The following is a 6000-nucleotide window of genomic DNA, read 5'->3' on the forward strand; positions in this document are numbered from 1 at the left end:
CGCGGGGCCGGGTCCGTGCGCGCCCTGCTCGGTGCCTGGTTCCGTGCCCCGCTCGGTGCCTGGTTCCGTGCCCCGCTCGGTGCCTGGTTCCGTGCCTCGCTCGGTGCCTCGGTCGGTGCCTCTCTCGGTGCCCCGGTGCCGGCAGCAGCAGCAGCAGGTGGCACTGTCGGCCCGCGCTGCCGCCGCCGCTTCATCGGGCCGGGGCCGGGCGGGTCCCCGCTGCTCTGGGCGCATCTCGGGGAGGGTCCCGGCCTGGTGTGGGACAAGCAGCGGATTCCGAGTGTGCTGAAGGGATGGAACGGGCTCCCGACATTGTCTGGGTGATGCCCATGACAGCTTGGACTGAGCCGAAGTGAAATATTCCCTGTTTCCTTGTCCGAGAGAGAGAGACTCCCTGGGCAGCTTTATTCCACTGCTTGACAGCCCTTTCAGTGAAAAAATGGTCCCTCATATCCAATCTAAACCTCCCCTGGCACAACTTGAGGCTGTTTCCTCTCGTCCTGTCACTTGTTACCTGGGAGAAGAGACTGATCCCCACCTGGCTACATCCTCCTGTCAGGGAGGTGTAGAGACAGAAAAGGTCCTGGTGTTGCTGCCCCAGAAGTGCCCAACCTGAGCTGGACAGCCACCACTGCGGTCACTGGTGTGTCTGTGACTCCAGAGAAGCCCTGCACACAGGGCTGGGTGTTGGGTCCTGTTTGGTGGGTCCTGGGTCCCAGCAGGGCAGGACCATGATGTCCATGGATCTGGATGTTCCAACAGGAGCCCCAGGGAGAACTCCCCATCCTGGCACAGCATAACCCTGGAGTGGAATAGGTGGGACATGATCGGGAGCTGAGACGGGATGTGAGAGTCTGGAGAAACCTTTTAAGTCCAGGGGCAGCAGCCTGGGGGTGGAGAGCACGGGGGTGAATGGTGAAGCTGCAGAGCCCTCAGGGAGCAGCATTCTCCCCACCTCTCTCACTGCTGGGTAAATCATGACGGCTTGGACTAAGCTGAAGTGAAATATTCTCTGTTTCCTTGCCCAAATCTGTAGTTTCCTTCTGGCTCTGAGGCTCTGGGCCATATTGCACATTTGAATTTAAAAGCAGACTTGTGCTTGGGCTTGTTATTTATTTATTTATTCTAGAATTGTTATTTTCTTTAAAATCAGGGTCCTTTTTGCTGCAGTTTCGTGGTTCCTCTTGGAGCAACGACTGATGGACCAGGGTGCAGAGGGCTGGGGACACGAGTCAGAAGTTGGTCCCTGGTTGTGTGGGGTGTCCTTGGGGATGTCTGGAGCTGGCAGGAAGGGAGTGGTGGAGGGGAGAGCCTGGGAGCCTGGTGCTGGCTCCCAGCCCTGAGAAGGGAGATGCAGAGTTAAGGCGATAGCTGGGGGTGCTAATGGGCACCCCTCTTCCCCTCCCTGCTGCAGGATTTGCCATCTGCTGTGTGAGAAGCGGCATTTGCTTGCTTCGGGGATGTCACACTGGGGATGACACGTCCCTTCTCAGCATTGCCGGGCTGTCCTGGCTGGGCTGCACTCTGCCCATGCCCAGCGAGCTGCTCAGCGTGGGGCTGGGCCCCGGGGGTGCCCTTGTGCTTTGTCACGGCTTTGCCTTACCCCTGTGGTCCCTGAGGCTGTGGTACAGCATGCACAAGCCCCGGTGTCCATTGCAGGGTGCCAGGTGTGGCAGGCAGGGACCAGCCCCGCCCCGGCTTTGGGGATGGGAGCGGTGCCACGGAGCAGCTCCGGAGGAAACGAGGATAACTTGGGATAGAAGAGGGGAGGAGGTGGGACAGGGGTACGAGGAGTTGGCAGAGAGGAGGACACTGGGGAAGGAGGGGTACAAAGAGGGAGAGCGCCCCGCTGCAGGAGCACCACCCCGCAAGCCCCGCAAGCCCATCAGTGCTAACGAGGATTCAGTGCCTGCTCCGGGCTCCGGTGCGGGGCTGCAGCCGCTGCCGCCTGCCCTCGGTGCGGGTCCCCAAAGGCTCCGCGGGTAATTTACGGCCACATCGGTGCAGGCAGCTGTTCGCAGGTTGGCAGCAGCGCGATGGGGGCCTGTGTCTGGTTTGAGGCTCTAAATAACCCCATCGGCTGCGCAAACCATCCCAGCCGAGCTGCAGGGAGGAGAGGGTGGCAGTCAGACATCGCTGCTCTGTCCCCCACAGGCACCAGGGTCCCCAGGCCGGGGGAGCAGATGGCTGCAGCCAGCTCCCGGCAGCGCTGTCACAATGGGGTCCCTTAAATACCGATACCACCATTAATTGGGATTCACTGATCACGGCTGATCCTCTGCCTCGCTGCGCGTGGGGCGGGTGCCGGCAGCCGGAGCGATGCCCGGCGGAGGCTGAAGTGCTGCTGGCATCTCTCTCCGTGCCCTGGGATATGTGTGGAGACATATGCTTCCCCAATCTGCTCCAGCCTCGCTGTGTTCTGACCATTCCTTGCAAATGGCCTCAGAGGGTAGCTGGGGAAGGAGGTGCCAGGGACACTGAGGCAGTGAGATGGTGGCTGCCCCATGGCCCCGTCGTGTCCTGATGGAAAAGGCTGGGAGAGGGAGGAATATTTTGGGGTACAAGAAAAGCCCCAGGGCTATGCGATGGGTATTTTTGGAGATGTTGGCTCTGCTAGAGCTGGATCTCTGTCCTAGGGTGATTCAAGTCACGCTGAGCCTAGGCCAGCACAGCCAGAGGTATAACCCAATCTATAATCTTTTGCCTTCAAGGATTTAGAGTCTCTTAAGCCTTCTCCCGGCCCAAAACAACTGGAAAAGAAAAGTGGAGCTTGAAACCACCTCCTCAGAGTGCCCTGGCTGCTGTGAGCACTTCCAACATCATCTCACTGGTTTGCAGGTCAGGAGGATGTGACCTGAGCTGGTGCCTGCAGCTGGCATCACTTCCCCAGGTGAGGTGGCCACCGGGGTGCAGGGGAGCACAAGGCTTCCCTCAGCTGCACCCAGGGCAAGCCTGGGGCCATGCTGGCTGCTGGCCTTGGCCACTGGCATTTTGGGGTCCCTGGGGGAGCACCTCACTTGCTGGCTGCCCTGGGACTGGCTGCTGTGGCTCTGTACTCCAGCACCTTTGACAGGGCACAGAGGTGATTGTTTCAGGTGTGCTGCTCCCCACAAGCAGTGATTTTGCTTTCCAAGGGGTTCCCTCTGTGTTCCTGAGTTTGCTTCCCCTCCTCTATTCCTCAGGTGCTTCTGCCTCAGACAAATCCAAGTCCCTGGCATGTGGGCTGAGGCTCATGGGGAGAGCAGGGCCCAAAGGATGGGGAGAGGCATTTGGGGGTCCTGCCAGGGTTGAGGGAGGTGGGAGAGCTCATGGGGCTGCAGGGACCTTGGGAAGGGACAGCAAAGCCCCAGCCAAGGGCCAGGGAGGTGCATGGGCTCTAGAGGAGGTTTGTGTCTGCAGAATGGGGTTTCCTTTCCAATGGAGTGGGGTTCTACAGCCCAGTGGGACTGCAGCAGGCACGGTGTTGTGCTGGGGTTTATCAGGAGCCAGTTAATAACTCTGTACTGGATGGTTCGTTAAGGGAGTTAATTTACCCTGGGTGTTCTCTAATGTGGGCTGCAAGGCTGAGCTCTGACCGTGTCAGGCTGAGCCTCTGCTGCCTCCCTGCCCCGGGATATTGCCCTGCAGCCTCACTGCCAGCAGCAGGGCTGTGGGCCGAGCAGTGCCAGCAGGGATGGGCTGGGTCCCACAGGGTTTCTGCTGGCATCCCCCTCTAGGTGACCCCCAAGCCCTGGCTGGGATGGCAGCTCCCCCTCCCCACCTGGGTGTCCCATTCCTGCCATGAGGCACCAGCAGAGCCTGGCTGGGCTCAGGGACCTGCCCTCCCTGGTCACCCCCAGGTGGCTGAGCTTCCTCATGACACTGCATCGGGAAAGTGGCTTTAGGAATACGTATTGACATTAAAAAAGGCCCCTTTGTACCTATTAATTGAAGTCATTAAATTTAATGGGATGGTTATTGCATGTTAAATAAATACTGGCTAATTATGAAAAACATATTTGCCAAGGCTTAACTATAGAAAGGATGCCTCAATTACATGGTTATTAAACCTAAAAAATATACACTTTTAAAAATGAAGTGACATTTAAATAACATACATTAACTGTCTTATTAAATGTTGATTCTTTTCATATTTGAGGACTTTAATTTGGAATGTTTTCCCTGGCACTAACTGTACGATGCATCATTAGCTGTCTTTCACTCATCATTTTGTAAACTTTTTTAGTAAATAGGCTGAAGTGTTTGTATTTGCTTTTGTTTTCCTAGCTTCCATCTCTCTCTTCAGGCAGCAGGGATGTGCCAGGGGTTTGTACAGGCAGAGCAGGAACTTCCAGGCAGCTTCTTCAAATCACTAAACCCTTCCTAAAGATGGTAAACCCTTTCCTAAACCTGTCATCTGAAAATAGGCAGGCAGCCAAGCTCTTCAGGATTTTTGACACATCCTTATGGAAAGGACCACTCTGCCTCACTCTTGGTTTTCCAGATTGAATTAGTTTGTCAGAAGTACCCAGGAGATGGAGAGAAGGGTAAGAGCAGGAGCTCAAGGCTGTAGTGGAAGCCCCATCCTGGTACAGCATTCTGTCTCTATGGCAGAGACAGAATGGCACTAATCCTTGGAAAAGTCAGTGTTTTGGGATGCCTGCACCCTTCCCAGGTGTGGGGGAGCCTGCTTGGAGAGGGATGCTGTGGGGGCACATCCCCAGGTGCTGCAGCAGGGAGCAGGGAACGTGGGAATGGCGTGGAGCAGCCCAACCCAGGGCAGGCAGGCTCCTTCCTTAATGCATTTATCGATTGCAGTGTACACGTCAGGATGTAATTTAGAAATCACTCTCCCAGAATCAATTAAAGACCTTACTGGCAGCACAGGCATCTCTTCTAGTTAAAGCCTTCACCCTTCCCTCAAACGCTCACCCCACCGTTCCTGCTCAGCTTTTGGGGAGTTCCTGCCTCCCTCCCAGCCATGTGGAAATGTGGGTGCTGGGATTACCCTCTGGCAGAGCTGCTGCTCTTGTGAGAGCTGGTGCAGCCTCAGCTGCCTCCCAAAGCAGCCATCAGTCAGGGGCTGTCAGGGAGCCAGGACCTCTCATCCTCCGCACTCATTCTTAATGTTCTGCGTTCACAGTGGGGTGAGTAATCTGTGCTGGGGAGGCCCAGTGGGCAGCACAGAGGCACTCAAATTAATTATGGAGGAGTTAAGTCCCAGGGGGGCTCCTGGGGGAGCGGGGCTCAGAGGTAATCAGCCGTACTGGTGCTCTGGGCAGGGGCTGCCCTCGCCTGCCCTGGGGCTGCTCCATCCCCAGAGGAGCTCCCCAGCATCACACACAGCTGGGCTCGGGAGGAGGGGGCTCCTCAGGGGCAGCAGGTGGGGGTGGCACATCCTCTGGCTTTCAGGCAAATGAGAATAACCACTGTGGGAAAGGGGTGTGCCAGCTGCTCTGTGCTGGCTCCTGAGGGCTGCATGTGGTGCCTGTACCCCATGATGGCTTTTTCCAGGGCACAGCCAGGGCTGCCTGGTACGTGGGGATGGTGTTGGAGGTAAATGGTCTCCCCAGCCCATCAGCTCACCCATTTCCCTCCCCTCCTGTTGTGCCATTTGGTGTTGGCAGGTAAAGTGGGGTGCAGCTCCCAGACGAGTGGGTCTGGGACCAGCTGGTGGTGACCCCAGGTCCCCTAATGCAGGGAGGCACAAGGTGGGGATGCTGGACCCACATGAGTGCAGCTGGTGGGGCAGGTCCAGCAGGGTTACAACAGTGTGGGATCAGCAAAGCAGAGTCTGGACTTGTTTCTTTGGCTGGAGAACCTGTAATTCTAAGATGCATCTTGAACTGGGATGGCACAATTATTACTCAGGATTCCTGTGCTGCAGGGTAGGGGGCAGTCAGAGTGGGCTGCTGTGGTGAGCATCAGGTTTTGTATCCTGATTTTGACTTGGTTAATGTTACGGGGTTTGTTCACAAATGGGAACTGAAAAATCTTTTTACACTTGTCATCTTTCTTCCA

This window comes from Ammospiza caudacuta, chromosome 12, assembly GCF_027887145.1.
Source record: "Ammospiza caudacuta isolate bAmmCau1 chromosome 12, bAmmCau1.pri, whole genome shotgun sequence".
NCBI lineage: Eukaryota > Metazoa > Chordata > Aves > Passeriformes > Passerellidae > Ammospiza > Ammospiza caudacuta.